The sequence below is a fragment of the Enhydra lutris genome, unplaced genomic scaffold, assembly GCF_002288905.1.
Source record: "Enhydra lutris kenyoni isolate GAN:26980312 unplaced genomic scaffold, ASM228890v2 scaffoldscaffold2, whole genome shotgun sequence".
NCBI classification, from domain to species: Eukaryota; Metazoa; Chordata; class Mammalia; order Carnivora; family Mustelidae; genus Enhydra; species Enhydra lutris.
The window spans coordinates 40,040,497-40,060,482 of record NW_019154086.1 but is presented as its reverse complement, the minus strand read 5'-3'; the positions used below and the strand labels follow the sequence as shown (position 1 = coordinate 40,060,482).

The following is a 19,986-nucleotide window of genomic DNA, read 5'->3' as shown; positions in this document are numbered from 1 at the left end:
TACAAGGGTATGGGGGAACATGTTGACTGTAACGAGGAAGAAGATGAAATCCCACATGACAGACTGCCAGTTTGTGCAGCCTAACTCTACATAAGGACAAACATATCCTTGATATGGACCAGACAGTTTCATTCCCTTCAAAAACACATTTAAGATGTAGTGTTAATATTTATTCTATCAACTAGAAAATGAAAATCTGACCATATTCAGTGAATCTCATTACTCTTTTCTCTTTTCAGGTTGAATATATGATAAATTGGTCTAAAATGGCTGAGCTTTCATCTGACTAAGACGTAGAAGCCATCCCAGAAGTTCTGCATCCAGGTAAAATATCTTGTACCTATAGCGCTGCATCTGTCAGTGGTTTTTCTCTAATGTGTCAGTGGTGGAGGTAGCACAAGAAGCCACACACACCATTGTCTAATGACAGAAACAGAGGAAGCAGAAAAGAATGAAATTCCAGTCTTATCTCATCCCTTATATGTAGCTTTAGAACATATATATTTATATAATTTTAAATGTAAACAATGTTAGAATTACGATGCTATTCATCTGTTAATGTAAACCATGTGAGAGATTTGCAACCCCTTGGCAAGGATCTCCTTGTGGCCATTGGTGGATTGTTCTTCATACTCTGCAGGGCTTTCAGAGAACCAAGAAGGAATTGATGGTGTTCTCTCCTCAGCCACCCCTAATTGGGGGTTTGGGCTCTATGAAGCACTCACTTCCAGAAGCACATGTCCAAAGACCATATGTCCAAGGACCATAAACCTTAAAACTTGACCTGCTCACCTTCAGAAAATCCAGATATCTCTGAGTCTCATTCTTATAAAAGTTTCCCCTACTCCAGTAAGATATAGGCAAAAAGGGCAATGTGGAATTGGAGGCAAAGTACCCTTTAATACCCATATAGTCTAGCCCCCTAGTAGGCATGAATCCCATGGAGACATGCAGCAGGGCATTACACTCAGAACCTGAGAGGGCAGCGTGGGTAATCAGAGACTGCCCCGTCCATCCACTTCCTGTCATATTGCTCTACCTGATTATTTTTCATAAAAAGACTCCTGTATTTTCCAGATCAAAAAATTTTTTTCTCCTCACAAAAACAGCTCAAGGAACAAGCCCTCAACCTCCTAAATTAACAGGGGAGACACTCCATAGTCCCCACAGAGAGAATAAAGAGAGTAGCTTGTCCTCTTCTTAATATATTGTGATTACATTTTATCAAAGCAGAAGACAGGACAGGTGCTGGGTGGGCAGACAAATGTTAGAGGTGATTTTCTTTTTCTTTTTATTTCTCTTTTATTTGCTTCATTAGCAAATGGGAAACAGTTGCTGGAAGGCATTCCATGGTGGTATTAGGAAACTATTTAGGATTGCTTTAATCTTGGAGACAAAAATAGAAACATTCTACAGAGTTCTGTCACTGGAAATCTTTAGGTTGGGGGGTTGTTTGGTTGTTTTTTGTTTGTTTGTTTTGTTTTGTTTTGTTTTGTTTTGTTTTTTTGAGGTATAGTTAAGCTTAGAAAGCTGGGCTATACATGTTTTCAGCAAAAATCCAGCTCTAGAAAAAGTATGTTGAAATATATCTCCTAAATAGGAAGCTTTATTTTATATCCTAAGAGTTCTGAACAGAAGAACTGTTTGTCCATAATACTCCATCAGCCTTATAACAGAAAAAGCAAGACAGTAATCCAGGGGAGTTCTGGATGGAAATGATTCTATGAACAGCCTCCCTTCTCTTGTTCTGGAAGCCCTCAGTTTCTAACAGTCACATATTTGTAGCAAAACTTTCAAAATAGTATGTTGTTTTCCTTACAAACAACAAAACAGTGAAAAAAAACACTATAAAATCTTCAACTTTTTTAAACCATTAAGTTACAGATGAATGGGCAAAATGTGCTTACTTCAAAGAAGTTATTTTTTGTTTGTTAAAGTACTAATGCTATACTAATTCTGCCACTGACTAGCAACTTTGCCTTTGGTTTCTTGTAAAATAATCTCCAAGGCCCCCACCCAATCCATAGGCACTCTACTGAAATACAAAAAGTGTGTTTAGAGTTTCTGAACATTGCAGTGCCTGTTTTACCAACTTACAACTAAAGAACTCTGACCTCTTATTGATTTAAACCAGTAATGTGTAAACAGCATTTCAGAGCTTGTTTTATAGGACCAAAAGAATTTAAGTTGAAATCTACTTAGGAAAAATAAGGAAAACAGAACATTTAAAAGAATAAATAAAGACTTCAGTGGCTTAAAATCTGTAGACTTGCACTGTCCAGTATGGTAGTCATGTGCCATGTATGGCTATTCAAATGTAAATATAAATCAATTATGATTAAATGAAATTAAAAATTCAGTTCCTCAGTTGTGTTAGCCACATTTCAAGAAAAGACACATATAATTAGTGGCTATACTGTTGGACAGGACAGATTTACAACATTTGTATCATAGAAAATTCTAGATACAAATTCTAGATACAACATTTGTATCATAGAAAATTTGTTTATTGCTATAAACAACTTACTAATAATTGCAGTGGATTTCCATTGTTACTTCGTAAGAAATTTTTATGGTCTTTTAAACTTACTGGGAAATTTTAAAGTATTTTTTTAAATTCTAATTTTCTCAGCTGTAGGATATCTAATATATAATTCTCATAGTAATTTTCTCTTTTTCCTATTTACTTGCCTATTAAAATACGTGGTGTTAAGTATCTTATTTACTCTCCTAAGGTTAGAGGCTCTTGTTTTCTTAAAAATCATGAGAAAAGGTACACGCAATTTTATTGAACTAATAATATATAGCTGTTGGTTTTTTTTACCTCCATCATTGACATCTCCAAGTAAACAAAACTAGAAAAGAAGTAGGATCATTTCTAAAGACCCACATTTTTTTTTGTTCTTTATATTCTGTGAGATTTTTTTTACTGCAATGATAGATATGTCTCAATTATACTGAGGTAACTACAGATGACTTAGCGTTTTTTCAGAAATTGGAGAGCCATGCAAAATAAGTATTAGATGACTTATTTTTTTCTCTTTTTCTAGAAATGCACAAGATATTAGGAGTCTCTGTTTCCAAATTATTCATATCATAGAGAACAGTAGTTTGTTTTCAATTTTTAATTAATGTAATCACCACCTGTTATAGTATATTCTTAAAGTTCTTGGTCACCATGTCACCATTTTTCCACTAGTATTGATCCCATTATTAAAATGTCAGTCTCAATTACTTTCCAGTCACTTATACCTAGTAATTCAATTACATTTGGTTCCTAGACTAATGGTTGTGTGTTACACAAGGCAAAAAATTAAAAATGAATTTGTCTTTGAGTCATCGAAACATCAAGGATTTGAAATAGCTATATAACTAAAAGGAAAGCATATAAATATCTCGCCTGTATTCCCTTTACACATTATTAGTATTATTTTTCAATAAATGCATATATAATAGAAGTTAGCACCTAGTTTGGAATTATCAAGTATGAATCCTTGAGTCTTACCATTGGGGAAAAAAAAAAGGCAAAGTAAAAGTTAGTCATTTGAGGGGTGGTTCTTACAATAAAGAAAAATATATATTTCTTTATAGAGTAACAGGTTTACTCCAAAGAACCTATTATCCATAGTATATCTATGGAAACACTGTTCCTAGGCTTGAAAAATAGAGCTAGATATGCTTAGCGCATAACTGACCATATAAGAGACTCAAATTTAGGTTACTGTTAAGATTTTTTTTTTTAAGATTTTATTTATTTATTTGACAGAGGTCACAAGTAGGCAAGAGAGGCAGGCAGGGAGAGAGAGGAGGAGGCAGGCTTTCCGTGGAGCAGAGAGCCCAATGCAGGGCTTGATCCCAGGACCCCGAGATCATGACCTGAGCCGAAAGCAGAGGCTTTAACCCACTGAGCCACCCACGTGCCCCTAAGATTTTTAATAATTAAAAGAGTTCAGAGTATTAGCACCAAAATGTGGAGGCTTTGTTTTGCTGGCAGAGAGAACTTTTGACTAGTACCAAAAATACTGTCATCCTTCCCCTTCAACTAGTCATTCCTTTTAAGACTTTTAAGAAGATTTAGACATTTAGGAATCATTTTTTAAATTCCAGAAAGGTGTAAGATATTTTAGAAATATAATAACACAGCACAGATCTGATGAAAGGTGGTTATCTGGAACTAGGTCTTGGGCACCTTTCCAGAACTTAAATTCTAGGGAGCCCTGGGACAACAGGAACAATGTCATACTGCAAGTCCAAAATCCAGTTAGGAACAGCCTTCCTCCTCCTCCTCTCACCCAGGCAAGGCCAAAATACGTCTATACACAGCATAGGTCACCATAAAAAGCAAATAGAGCTGCTGTAGATTAAACGAGGCAGTGGGTAAAGGCTAGACCTTGAACCTTGGCTTCTCAGTGATACTCCCACGTTAAAGAGGAAGAACAAAATGGGCATTTCACTGCTTCTGGTCCCTCTAGTATGGTCAGTGTACAGAGCAGGAGGATAAAACAATTGTCTTAACAGTGTAAAGCAGAAAGTTCAAACTGCTTTGGCAGTGTGAAAGCAATGCAAATTTGACTCACTAAGGACAACAGCTTCTCATGTGATATATATAATACTAATAGGTTGGCTATATTTTGTTCAACTCCAAACCATTAATGAATGCTTATCTCCATTTTACATAGAACATATCTATACACAGTTGAACAAATAGGGAATGGCCCTATTTGTGAGAACTGTTGCCCACAACACATGAGCTTGGTGGGACAACTGAAGTAGTAGTAAGCTCCTCTTGGATTTCTGCTAGAATTTAGACTTTATTAGATGGATGAGTTATACAGAACTTACCACCTGAATTAAAGAGTGAGAAATAGAGTATAAACCAATTAAGTGAAAGAAAATCATATTATGAATAAAACAATAAATGTCAATTAATTAAAACTTTTATTTTAGCTTCCTTAAGATAAGATGACAAATTTAACAGACCTTATTCAACATCTTAAAATGAAGAGATCTAGGTAACCTATTTTATGATTTTTATCTTCTTTGGAAGATGTTTGACATCTTTAATTTTCATATTTAATCAATTTTGTTTCTGTTTTTAGTTTCTGTGGTGTCGCTATCCATCAACTCATATTGGTTGAGTGTGTGTGTGTGTGTGTTTGTGTGTGTGTGTGTGTATCCCAAGAGAAAGTAATTCTGCAATCCTCCTCAGCAATTCATTTTAACAATTAAGAACCCTTAAGCTAAATAGAATAATTCAATTCACAGGAAACTTTTATTCAATATGTATAATTAGTTTTAGTTAACTTTATTAATGAAATGTCGCAAATCAATTAGGTTTGCAATAATCAGATGCTGAGGACCCAAGAGGGGCTATATCTCTCACAAGAGGGGAAGGTGATATACAATTTAGTTGGGAAGCAAATGTAATTAGATTTGATCAGTTGAGTATTCCTGTCCTGATGTAGATTCGGGCACATACCCAGACCTGTGTATATAGTTAAAAAGAAGTAGAAGAAACAATGTGACTTGGAAAATGTCTTCATGGTCCTCTCAGCCACATACTGATAGCTGAAGTGGACCTTTGAAACCACGGGTAGACACATTTTCTTCAGACAGTGCTATCTTTTAAATTTATTTTTCAAATCCAAATGTCTGTAAGTAGGGCAGTATATATAAACTCTCCTGTTTATCACAGACCCCATTGTTACCTAATATCTTAAATAGGGTGCTTCACACATTTATTTAACTGCTCAAATCCTGATGACATTTCAGTTTAAAACTATTGTGATCTAGAAGTTGGTTACTGAATGGGTATTGGTTAATCCTGAAATTTCTTCCTCAGACTCTAAAATAAAAATATCAAATAAAATGCATGACAGTAAGAATCCTTCTGAATGAGAATGATGTTAAAAACAAGCTATTCCTATTTAGAGTTGTGGTTTGCAACGAATTCTGCTGTGATTCACTGAGTATTTCTGTCAGATACCTACATGTCAGGCACTATTCTCAGTCCCGAGGACAAAGTGTGAGCAGCAGACAAAAACCCCTGGCCTCAGAGAACTTATATTCTAGTGCATGTAGACAGAAAAACAATCAAGTAAAAAATGCAATATGTTGCATGATATGGAGAATGGAGATAGAAATGAGAGGGGAAGGAAGGAAAGCCTCCTTTGTAAGAAGGAAGGAACTTTGTGGACATCTGGGGAGAGATTCCTCTAGGCAAAAGCAAAGCATTAAGCAAAAGCAAAGGCCCTAGGCAGTACTATGCCAGCAAATTCAAGACACAGCAAATAGGCCAATATCCTTAGAAACCACAAAAGAAGAACATATAACGAAAGAGAAATCAAGTTATTGAAGGATAGCAAGACTAACAGGTAGAAACTGGAGACTTTAAGAATGGATGCTAGGAGAAGAAACAAATGGAACTTTAAACCTAAATGATTTAAAGACCTAAAATGCTTTGAAATGTAATGAAATGTTTCCAAAATGTTAGATTTTTAAAAGAAGTCAGGTCTGTGGTTCAATCCCCAAGAGTTGGTTCTGTGGCTATAACTTGACCTCTAAATATTAAAAAACGTGCATTTGATGTCCGTTCCTCCTGGACACCAACTGATTTGTTTGCGGCCTTTGGTATACTTCAAAAACTCTTTGCCTATCACTGACCTGTAATCCCTGGTCTCTGGGCCTGAAAGTAAAACTCAAGTAATAAAGACTTGGGGGTATATAACCTGGCCTTTAAATTATTCTTAGTGAAAGTTTTGCCATCTTAGACAAATATACCAGTGAACTTAACACTTAAATCCCAGGGATACTAACAAATGTAAAATGATTTTATATATTAGTTATCCTATTTCAATTATTTTATCTCCAAGTCCAATAAAAAGAAAATTCTAAATAAAAAGATACATTTGGGATTGTAAATGTGGCATTCATCCACATATAATAAGGAAGAAAATTACTTAATAAAAATTTTGAAATTCAACCAACGCTACAAATCTAGGATAGTCTGAATGAGAAGGAATAGCCCTGACTTTGCATTATATTTTAGTGGTGGTGTTTTCTCATAATCCCCATGCTTTTTTCCTGTCCTGCTATTCTATAAGATTTCCTAATGAGGATTAGGGAACAAGTGTATTTAACAATCTGTATTTGCAGGTTGGAAACAAGAAAATGAAGACTAATGGTTTCTCTCCTGCTAATTTGATTTTCTACAGCTCCTCTCCTACCAGCACAGGCAAAAGACTTAGTTACTATTTCTAGCAGATGGGCCAAGGAAGAGACAAGCATCTGTGATGTCATGCTTCCCCCAAATGGGCCAGCTGCCCTACAGGCCTCCATTAAAGACTTCCCCAAGAGTAATAAATGAGAAGTGATCATGAACAGAATAAGAAAAAAAAAAAAAAAAAAAAAAAAGCAACTTCCTTTATTCTAGGAAAGCAATACTCAAGTGGCTGGTTAACAATGCTACCGTAAATGTTTTTGTACATTTCTTTTGCACATGTGGAGAGTTTTAGGGCACGTACTCAGAAGTGGAAATGGTGATTTGATTTCCAAAGTGGTGGTGATATAAGGAGATTCCTGGGAATGGGGTTGTACTGAGTTGACAGAAAGACGTAGGGGTTCAGTCCTTAACTGCCAATGTGTGGCTGGCTCTCTAAACTGTAATATGACCCCAAAAGAACTTTTTCTGGTATACTTCCAGGTCCTAAGGCTAGTTAATAGTACAAACTATTTTATTTATAATAAACTGTTTATTGATAATTATATAGGAATTTTTTTCCTAGTACCCCACATATCAATGACATCCCATAAAATCAGCCTGACAAGGAACTAGAACATTTTGAGTACACAACACATAACTTTAAATGAGAGGTTTTCCTTTTCTCACATAAAAACATGAAAGTCAGTTTGAACTGATGTGGACTTCTGTCCAGGTGAGTGCCTCTGATTTCAGAAAGCATGTACCTCTTTTGTAACTCCAGCGTGTCCTTGGAAATTGCTGCATAAAGGCCAAACTGCCAAGTCTAGTCCTTCTCTGAGAAAAACCTTTTTAGTTGTATGTCAGTAGCTGGTCTTTGTTCTCTTCAGTGCTCATTGCAAAATACAGCAGTTCTAATTCTAAATCCTAATAGTATTGAGAAGACAAGTTGAGTTAAAATAATGCCTGTAATTTAATCAGTATTCGGTCCCTAATAAAAAGCTAGTTAGTCACACCTTCCTTCCCAATCCCTCTCCCACATATTTCTCTCCTGAAAGGAGATACTTACTATACCTCATTTTAGGGAATACAAACTTTCCTCAGTTGCTAGGGCTGAAGTAATGAAAGACATGAAAATAGTATTTTAAGCACGATCACATTTTTCTTTCCATTCTTGGAGGTTCAACAGATTCTTAATTTCAGTTTTTTTAACTTCCCTGAAAATAATTTGTCCCTACTTACCTACTATCTCAATGCATTATTTTATCTTCTTAATCTAGTAGACTCAAAAATTTCAGTCATCATCCAGATCAGAAAAAATAAGTGAGATGTAAAGCATCTAAATGGCAAATCTTCTCACTCAAAAAGCTAAAAAAAAACAAAAACAAAAACAAAAACACCTCAAATCCAGGAATGAATTATCCTTGAAATTCTCCCAACTTGGAGTTTAGTTTTAAGGGTGAAAACTTTGGGAGACCAGTTTGGGAAGCAACCATGCCAGGTACTGTTTGATAAACATAATCTTAACTTCCCACAACACTTAGGAGGTACTATGATGTTACAATTGTATTATATTGTTATTTTATAAATGTAGACACATAGCAGCAGAAAAAATAATGCCCATTAACTGGACACTTACTGGATCAGGCACTGAGTCAGTCGCTTCATCTGCATTTTCTTACTTAATCCACCAAAAAGCAAGCAAACAAACAAACCCTATAGGCAAAGTTCTCTTATTGGTTTCATTTTTTTTCGTGGACACTGAGCCTAAGGGGTCCACTTTGCTAACCAATGTCAGGACCAGAACTGGAATTTGGGACTGACTCCAACACCCTGGTTCTGATCATTTCTTTTCCAGATGTAACCCATCAAGTTCTCCAGCGCCTGATAACTTCCTGCTGTTGCTTTTAATTAACTGCTACACCATCACCATTTTTTACCATATATGTATATAAGTGAACACCTTGTTAATATTTGCTTATACGGATATAGGGTGCAAGTTTAAGCTAGCATCATTTTGTATAGTAGGAGAGTCCAGAGCTCTGAAAGGAATGTTGAAGATACGGTAAAGCAAGTATTTTTGTCACATTTCAGTGAGAAAACTGTTAATTCATATGCCACCAGCCAGACACAAAAATGCAACAGGAAATGAAGAAAGAAAGTAGCTACTTTAAATAATGCGGTATGTTGTACAAACTAGTGCACTGTGAATTAGTTTCCTTCTTCTCTAGAACTGATCATTTGGATTATGTAGGCAAGCAGTGTAAGACATTACTAAAATTATCATTGAATCCTAGCTTTGAGATCTACAGAAGACACTAGGCAATTTGCCTGAGAAAACACTTTTTAAAAGGATAGGGATGGATTATTTCCCTCTCTGTTAAATATTAGCCTTTGAAATGAACCCAGCTGATCTGCTAAATAACACTTGCAAATTGTTATGTTTTAATAAAGTGACAGACTGAGAGAGAAGTCACACTAGACCCGCTTATGCTTCTGAAAGCAGTACAGGCCAGAAACATTATACAATAATGCCTTTTAAAAGAAGGGAGCCTCTTAGCGTTACACCTTGCCTGGCAACAAATGTAGCCACTTACTCCAAATGCAGGCATAATTACAATCTATGAAAATCTAGCATCAGAATCCCAAACCCCTGGTGCAATACACAGTAAATTATGGCTTTTATGTCTCTAATATTTTCCACCATTCCTTTTAAATATGTGAATATATGAGCATGCTGTGTTTCAGGGAGCCTTGCTCTGTAAGGCTGTAGAAAGGTTTTACCATTATCAATCGGGTATCCTGTAAACAGGACACCTCATTTTTAGATTTCTGGAAGGTTCAGAGCCTGCAGTGCTACTGGCAGAGGGCAGGTCCAAATGTGCTACTCCTAATAAAAAAATCTCTGTGCAAACATGGAACAGAGTGAAAACTTGAGGGAGCAAGGTGTAGGCGCCACTAACAATCATCACCTCAATTACAGCTTTAACCATGCAAACCTGGGCTCATTCGTTGGTTTATAAAATTACAGCAGAGCCTTATAAAGTAAGCGTGAAAGAACATTAATTTTCAATCTAATCTTGGATGACCAATAAAAGAAAAATCTTATCTTAAAACCCTCACAAAAGTTGTAAAATCGGTGTCTTAAAACTGAGAATAACTTAGTCAAAAGAGAAAAATAAATGCTTTACAATCTAAAGTTAAAAAACACAGACATCTTAAAATAAATCAAGGGAATAACTATTTTGCAGAAAATAAATTTTGTTCCTGTGATTTGTGACTGGCCATTGAGTTTTGAGCTTGAGTATGAAGCTGTGCTCAGCTGTATAGTGGAAATAGCAGGGGAAACAGGTTCTTCTGCTTCATTTCCTAAAGCGTGGTGATTTTTTATTCGCAGGTGTTATGTCTTAAAAAGATCTTAAATCTTAAAAAACAGAAATAGATTTTGAAATTGAGTGCTGAAAGTTTCAGCTAGTTGGGTATGATTTTTAAAATAGGTAATACAGACCTCTAGTGGTTGAACAGTTTGAAAGCCTCGGCAAGGAAAAGAAATTGTGAGGCAAGTGCAGGCATTTTAAGGAGGAGAATTTTTTAAAAGGAAGAAGGTGGGGGGGAGGAGGAGGGGGAGGAGGGGGAGGGGGAGAAGAAGAAGAAAGAATAGTTACTAGTTAAAATCACTCACATTGCAAAATGCACATATTTCACACAAAAAAAGGTAAGCATGTGCTTCAAGGAAATGTGAAGCACCTGCCATCTTCACTGTGCTCCTTGATTCTCCTAAAAGAAGCAAGGACCTTCCCACCAAAGTTCCGGCAAGAAATCTGGATCTGTATTGATTTTCAGCCAAAAGATTAACATCCAGTTCATCTTTTATATGAATGGACCGGACAGATATTTGTGTTATGTGAAACAGATTTCCTCTCCTTGGTACACAGTTCTGCCTCGTTGGGACTCTATTCTAAATTCCTCATGAAAGCGCTCCCCAAGAAAATGCAACAGACCCTCACACAACCGAAGCTTACCTGTCCTGTTCCCCAGTCCCTCCAACGACAGCCCCACGCCACCAGAGTGGGCTTAGTGACTGGGGCCCTCTCCAGTCTGCAGAAAGGGCAAACTGTTGGGTCCATGCACAAGCTTAAGTGATTACTAAATGTCCCTCTAGACTAGGTTTCTAAACTTGAATGAATGCACAGATTACCTGAAGAATCTTGTTGAAATGCAGATTTTGGCTCAGTAGGTGAGAATGGTGCCTGAGACTGCTTTACTAGTAAGCTTCCCAGTGTTGTTAATGTGCCTTATCCAGGGCCAGCTGGTAGTACCAAGGAAACTCTTTAGTAACATCTCTTCTTTTTAAATTACACTATTGTTTTTACTGATTTCTTTATTTTTTAATGGCATCTCTTAAAATTTGATTTTTGAATTTATAAAACATTTTAAGTTCTCTTTCACTTGACTATATGTATGTATCACTGGGAACCTGTTACTCAAGTTTTGTGAAGATGATCTTAAACTTTAAAAATAGATTCAGTGTCATCTGTTTCGCCTGGTGAGTTCATGGTGATTATGAGCGCCTCTTTAAGCACTTGCGGCCGTCAGGCACTTGTAGCCACAGTTAAATATCTGATCAGCCATACTGGGACAGTGGGTGAGATCAGGTTTTGTGCGTGTTGAAAAACTATCTAAGGTCCCAAAGTAACCTCCACACCATAAAATCAGGAGGAATAAAAAGCAAAAGCTGAAACTATAAGAGTCAACAGATCAGAGTAGAATATGGAAAAATATATTTTTCAGACAAAATGTATTATAATTCCATCATCTAAATAATTTCCTATTATAGCATATTGTCAACCTTAATTTTGAAATCCATAATTTTAGAACTTATGTCACTGAGTAGTCTTTAAAAGCCTCTTGCAAACTTTTAACATCTAGTTTCAAATCAAAAATAATATATTAACAAGCTGTAGCATGGAGGGAGTACATAAATTATCATCATTGCCCTGCATGAACAGTAATTCACAGGTTTGGCTCAGACACAACTTAGATGAAATAATTAACTATGTACAGTACTTAACAGTAAAAAAGTAATTAATCTAGCTGCCTCATACTGGTTTGGCCTAAATAAACATGCAATAAAAAAAGCCATACAATTTTATTATTTTCTCACATTACTAAGTTGGAATTTTAATATGTCAGAAAAAAAGATCTTTTCTTTAAAAAACATCACTTTCTTTTCAAATGTCAATGTACTGATTATAAGCTGAATGAGTTCCAATATTTATAACTGTGGGCAGATGTTCTCAATATATAATGCAGTTTACTTCATAGGAGTTTGGTAAAAGTGATTAAATTAAGGTGAAATAAGGAAAAAATCAGTTTTTAACCACAAATTACACAGATTCTGTTAATGGTACTATAATTGTGTGGTGTTATAGCTTTGGCAGAATGTTTCGGATAAACCTGTTTTTTGCCCCATGGGTTCTTGGAGGAGACAAGTTGCCTCTTGGCTTATAGACCCTTTACTAGCAGACCCACAGGTAAAGGGCAGGGTCATTATTTGGAGTGAGGGCAACAATTAAGGCAAGTGTCCCTGTTTGGGCAAAAGAAAAATGTTCAGGTGATTTCTGCTAGGGAGAAAGTTCATCCCACTCAGGTATCGTGTTTTGTTTAAAGTTCACTTTCAGGGGGCACCTGGGTGGCTCAGTGGGTTAAGCCTCTGCCTTCGGCTCAGGTCATGATCCCAAGGTTCTGGGATGGAACCCCGCATCGGGCTCTCTGCTCAGCAGGGAGCCTGCTTCCCCATCTCTCTCTCTGCCTGCCTTTCTGCCTACTTGTGATCTGTCAAATAAATAAATCGTTAAAAAAAAAATTCACTTTCAGTGTATGGATACTCCTTTGCCTAATCTCATAGACTATGATATGTTCTTCCCTATATGATACCATCAATTAATCACCGTATTATTATCTCCATTTCATAAATAGAAAAGAAGAGGAAAAGGCTGAGTAATTCTTCCAAAATCAAATAACATGCAAGACGTAGGGTCAAAATCAAACCCAGAGACTTCTGTATCCAGCCAAGACAGACTAACAGGGATTTACTTACCTTCTCACCTAAGACAGTAACTATATAATACACACACACACACACATAGGTAAAAAAATGATTTTTTATATATATGAAACAATATATGAGGAACAATGGCTTTCAAGACAGTATATACCAGGCAATGAAGGGCAGTAATTTCTAAGGGATGGAAAACAAATGAAGTGAACCCTGTGGTTGTCCCAGCTCACTGCCTGGGGATAGTTTCCGGCCAAGGCATAAAGAAGAAGAATCCAGAAGGAGCTCCCTGAGTTGAAGAGATGTCTCCCTGAGTTGAAGAGATGTAGCTAGGTCTCCTAGTTGAGATGGAGCTAGGAATACAGAGAGGCAAGGAGCTAGAGTCACAGGGCAGTGTACCACGGAGTTTTACAAAGGAAGGGCCCAGTAATCTGCAAAGTATCCCCCTTGTGTTTCAGCGCATGTGTATGAGTAATCATCCAAAAGGATTAGAGTGTATCCAAAGCCAAAAAATGGTTTCTCTTCCCACCAGACAGGGTAAAAACCCCTGTAAATTCATGGGGCATCCAGTGGTATACTCAGAAGGATTTTTTTGCCTCCAGAGTAAGAAAAAAAAAAAAAAAAAAATCAGCCCTAGACTAAATGCTCCTCTGGTCCCACCTAAGAAAGCATAAAAGCCAGATGTGAAGGGATCAAGCCGTTTGCAAGTAACTTAACTGCTTTCCAGAACAAAGCTGCAGAATAATTTGTAAGAATACAAAAACATCCAATAAATAACAAGGCAAAATTCATAGCATTTACCATCCATTCAAAAATTATCAGGCATTCAAAGAGGCAGGAAAGTACCATCTATAAAGAGAAAAAAAACAATCAATGGAAACAGATTCAGTTATGATACAGATGAGAGAATTAACCTACAAGCATATTAAGTGATTATTGTAAGTGTGTTCCATATGTTCAAGAAGCTAGAGGAAAGTTTGAACATTCAAGATATGTAAGATATAAAAAAGACTGAAACTGGATTTCTGGAGATGAAAACTACAGTATCTCAGATGAAAACATACATCAAGACTTTAGATACTAAGATGTTCCTTCTACTGTACCCACAATATTCTTTTCTGGATCCTGAGTTTGATCCCAGCAGCCTAATACTTAATACTTGCTTGTTACTACAAGTCCCAAGCAAATGTTGCCTTTAGCAGGTGGTTACCAGCTAAAGACAACAGCATTCCTGAAGTCATGGAGCCCTCATCCCTATCCCATCTCACTTTGACCCCTCCCCATCCCATCTCTGCCCAATGAGCAGATTCTACTACCCTCCATGGACTGCCACTCCTTCATTCTAGCATGAAGACTTCTCAGTAGAGTAGCTGCTAGTGGTCCTCAACATAGCATCTCCTGAGTTATAAGGAAGTTTACATTATCAGACCAATATTTTCTATCTTTCTTTTCTTTTTTTTTTTTTTTTAGATTTTATTTATTTATCTGTCAGAGAGAGAGAGAGGGAGAGAGAGCGAGCACAGGCAGACAGAATGGCAGGCAGAGGCAGAGGGAGAAGCAGGCTCCCGGATGAGCAAGGAGCCCCATGTGGGACTCGATCCCAGGACGCTGGGATCATGACCTGAGCCGAAGGCAGCTGCTCAACCAACTGAGCCACCCAGGCGTCCCCATTTTCTATCTTTCTTTACTGTCTTACTTTAAAAACTCTAGAGCTTGGAAAAGCATAAAGCATGAAATTTGATCTTTTACACAAAATAAAATTAAAATAGAATTTAATACTTTTACAGCTCCCCACTCTTCCCATCTAAGGTACTATGTGTAAAACCATGAACTGTGTTCTTCCAGCTAACCAGGCAATTAATCAAAATGTACATGTTGTCCTTTGCAGAATGCAAAATATGCTTACGAGAAATATTTTGTCTAATGAAACTGAAGAATCAACTTGTCCAGGAAACTATTAGGGCCAGAGGCCAAAAAAATGTATCTGCTAGCCAAGTGTTATCATTCATCAGAAATACTCCATATTCAGTATTAATCCTGTATAATTCCCTCAATGTATCCACCTAATCAATACCAGATACATTCTCCCTATGTACTTCTGTGTTTGTTCTTAAACCTGCAGTGAATTAACTTAGAAAATATATTGGTATCAAAAAGTCAAATGAGTAAATAATTTCTTGCTTGGAGCATCACAGTTCACTTTAGAAACACTTTACTACTCGACAATGAATAAATAATATAATAATAAATTATTTATTTCAAAAATAAATATTTTGGGCACTTATTAAAAATATTTTAAAGTTTAACCTCATTACCAGTTATATAACCAGGGCCATTAGGGCTGTGTGGCTCTATGAAATAACATCAGTACCTTTCATTATTGATCTTCCTTTTGGTACTAGATGATCTTTTTTGAATAAATGTTAAAATAACATGAAATATTACCCAAATGTCACAGATTCTATACTGTATTCACCCATTTGGAGACTTTGGTTAAGTGCAGCAACAGCTCTAAAAGACTAATAGTATCTTTAGCAATACGGAACAATGAAAAGGGAAAAATAAGTTGCTATTAGGAACAGTGAAGGAAGGAGTGACATCTAGGTTGCCCTTCTGGGAGAGTTCTCATCATCTGAGCTAGTCTCCCCTCCTGCACACCCAGATGGGGAAGATGGGCTGGATGGGAGCAGGGATGAACAATAACCTCAGCCCATCACATCCACTACCTCCAACTCCTCAGTCTGATTGTTGTTGAATATGGAAATGGAAGGGGAATTTCTAAAAGAGGTGTACTTCAAGTATTTAGTGTAATATAAAAAACACTGAAATATAGGGGTCTGCAGCATCTTTCTGGGGCTTAGGGTCTGCTTTCTTAGTTGTAAAATTAGGCCGTTGACCTGGATCCTAGGTTATAAATCAGCAGCCCTCAGACCAAACTTGATCTGCAGAAGAGTTCTTTTCTACACAGTGTTGCTATTATTATTACTATTATTATTATTACTATTATTACTATTATTTGTATTAATTGAATACATTTCAAATAAAATTTTAAATTTCCAGCTTATCTTTAAAAAAAAAAAAATCAGCCTGTGCCTCCCTACATCACAATTGGCACAACTGGCTATAGCTGAGAAGTAAGACTCCCCAACCCCCACCTCCTCTGAGAAAGAGGAAGGGTCCTCCATTCACTACTAGGACTGCTTCACTCAACTGTTATTCCCAGCCCCTGTAAGTATTTGAATATGTGAACTTTGGTGCATGTAATTTCTAGAGACTATTCTAGCAATAAAATGTTATGAATTTCTGACTTAAGTTGTTTCAATAAAAGCAAAAAAAATTATTATCTGTAGATAATAATAGTTCAACTACATTACAGGTGAAACTAGACTTTGCTTGGATAACCTGATAACAAAAACACCATACAGAATATAATAATTGTGTATTTTCACAGGGACAAAGGGTATATATATATTTTAAGTGTATATATATGTATATATATTTCTAATATAAATTAAGATACTAGAAGCATCTTTAATATATATATGCCCTTTGTCCCTGTGAAAATATACAATATATATATATATTCCTCTGAAGAAAAGCAGTAAATATGACCTATAAATTTCCTTCTACAGCAGAAATTTCTGTGACTTCCTGATCCACACTGAGATAAAACTGCTCTCCAAACCTAAACTGAAAGACCATTCAAAAGTCGTTCAACTTTTTATGTAAAGAGAACATCTTAATTTGTTGGCATACCATAAACCATGCAGTTTATCTAGAGAATGGTTGTAAACTGGCCATTGACATGTATGCAACTATGCCTACTGAAATACTGATTTCTGAACACTTTCTTTGAATTAGAAGTTCTTCATATCAAGATATCCAAAACTATTAGTACACTGTTAGTCTCACAAAATTCTAATGAACTTCACAAATCTGCCTACTGTATTCTGAGTACAAAAATACTTAGCTTATTTTGTTTTCCCATTACTTTATATAGTAATAAAATAATATCAAAAATGTTATTACCAGAAACAATAGTGTTATATAATTATTAGAAAGTGAATCTCATGAAATCATATTAAAGAACAACAATTACCACATGTTAAGTCTGATAATTCAAGGAAGAGACTTATATGAATACTAGGGGAGTTGTTGGCAAAGAAAATCTTTTCTCTGAATTCTGCATTTTGAAGGAAATTTTTGCCATTTAATTAGTTGAGGTATGATTCACCAACCAAAGGTCTATAGTTTGATATTTTCCCCCTCCAACTTAAAGTAATCTTAAAACCATCTGCCCTTTATATGTTCATACTTTCACTTCTTTTAAAAAAATGGATCCTTCCTGGATCCTTTACATTGCTTTATGACTAAGTATCAAAGAAGGTGAATAATTTAACCAATTACATGATTAAGTCAAAGGTGGAGCCTTTATCTTAACTGACTTCTGTGACTGCAAAGCTTATGGGTTATCTCTTATGATGCCTGACAGCCAACAGACTCTACTAAAGTTAATGTTTCCTTTTAAAATTCTAAGTGCTGAACATATACCTCTTAATATATACATTAGCTTTCCACTTCAGTCATGGGTTAAACTTGTTTTTATTGTACCTAGTCTATTCACACTGAATGAGTATAATATACTGTCTTTTAAGGAAATTATGTTAAACATGTAATCTTACAACATTCTTCCACTGGCAAGATAGAGGCTTTGTAGTCTCAGTCCCATTTGTCAGGTCAAAGTCCAATGAATGTAATGCTTTGCCTAAGGTTTCAATTTCTAGAGAGACAAAGAGAAAGCCCCAAAACCCCCCACCCCCAGTTCTAGACTAGGGTTTGTACTAAATCTTTTTTTTTTTAAACCCCCGCTAACTTCAATCAACTGATTTCTACTCTTCTATTTCTTAAATTATGTTGATCTCTTACTACTTTTGGTTTTATATAGTATTAAGATTTGACATCAACATTCACTACATCTTTTCACTCTTAATTCTGAGTGTTTCCATCTGTTTGCTTATTTTTGTACTTTATGGGTTTTTTTTTTTTTTTCCTTATTTCTGTTTTACCCCAATTATCCAGGAAAGGCTGCCTGCATCTTTTGAAAGCTCTGATGTTCTCAATGAAAAGACCTTCTAAATGACCTTGTTTGTCTCCCATGGAGTTGCATATCACAACTTCAAATGCCTCACTAAAATGTTACCAGTTTGGCATCGGTATACAGAAAAGGCTGCACTCTGTGATAAGAAGTACAGTGGTGTTTTCCTAGTGAGAGAATAGAAAATAGTGCCATTTTTTTCTTAACGGAAAGAGGGGTAATATAGTTTCCTCAGATTTAGCTGCTATTTCAAACACAATGGTACTAGAACTAGTTCATAAGGAATTTGTAGTGACAGTACCACATGAACCAATAATTAATATTCTGGTCATTGCTCTCTATTAGTGTTGCTCCTTTAGAAATCCTTTTTTCTAGAAATGTTCTTCCTTGGCAACAAAAACAATTACTCAGTGCCTTTATGGATCAGAAAAGAAGTTGGGTAGAAGAAGCAAGTATGAGAGACTCAAACTAAGTAGCTGAAACACCTGGGTTGCCAGACTTGCAGAGAGTTATGGTTTGTAACTAATGGTATGTTCAACCTCTTTCTCACTTTTGTGTACTTGGTTTTATTCTAATGAGAACCTTGATGACAGACTACATTTAATGTGTTATTCCACGGGGGATGGGGGGGAAGCCCTCATGTGAATATAAAGTTGAATTTACATTTAAATACTGCAAAGTCAGTTCAGACCCTAACACTGCAGACTGACTCTGGCCCTGTCAAATTCCCAGCGGTGTCTATGGCAGTGATGCCACCAGAGGGCAGGGTTTGACTTCCTCCTTGGTGTCTTCCTCCTTCCAGAGGTAACTTTGGGGCTGCTACAATAGCCATCAAATCCCTTAAAGCTCTTATAATGATTCTAAGCCCAAATCTCTCTTCTGGTGTACTTATGCAGGATCCTGGAGTTCTGGAAAATGCTTAGAGAGGGTAATTTCTGGAATGATCTGGCACAACAAATATTTAGTCAACTCATAATTTCAGAGCTCCTACTAAGTACTCAACATGGCGTCAGATATTTGAAGGTCAGTCAGCAGGATTTTACCTTTTGATCTATAGTTTCCCTGGGATGATATGAATATAATACTTGAAATAAAAGCTACTAATAAACTATAGTATACAGTTAACTTATTCCATTAAAAAAAAAAAAAAACAGGAACTATAGATACCAAGAATTGAAAAAAAGGAGGGGGGACTAGAATAAGGTTTCTCAAGAGCTGCACAACTGACATCTTAGGCTAGATAACTCTTTATTGTGGGGTCCTGTCCTGTGCCTTGTAAGATGATTAGTAGTATCCCTGGTCCCTACCCACTAGATGCAAGTAACACTGCCTCTCCCCCATCCCCCTGTTCTAAGAACCAAAAATGTCTCCAGACATTGCCAAATGTCCCTGGAGGGCAAAATTACCCCTCATTGAGAAGCACTGAACTAGACTATGAAATGATGACCTTAGCCCAAAAACACCTTGAAATTTTAGAATCTCTAAAATATGGGGTGCCTGGGTGGCTCAGTGGGTTAAAGCCTCTGCCTTTGGCTCAGTTCATGATCCCAGGGTCCTGGGATCAAGCCCTGCATTGGGCTCTCTGCTCGGCAGGGAGCCTGCTTCCTCCTCTCTCTCTGCCTGCCTCTCTGCCTA

The 19,986-nt window shown here is 36.4% G+C and overlaps 1 protein-coding gene across 1 annotated transcript in view; it reads left to right on the top strand.

The window, feature by feature from the left end:
* Positions 1–19,986, top strand: part of LOC111150851 (angiotensin II receptor type 1) — a 43,820-nt gene that overhangs the window by 7,574 nt on the left and 16,260 nt on the right. Inside the window, exon 2 of the mRNA XM_022508490.1 lies at positions 240–324. The gene's annotated coding sequence lies outside the window, so the exon portion shown is untranslated. The remainder of the gene's footprint in view (positions 1–239; positions 325–19,986) is intronic.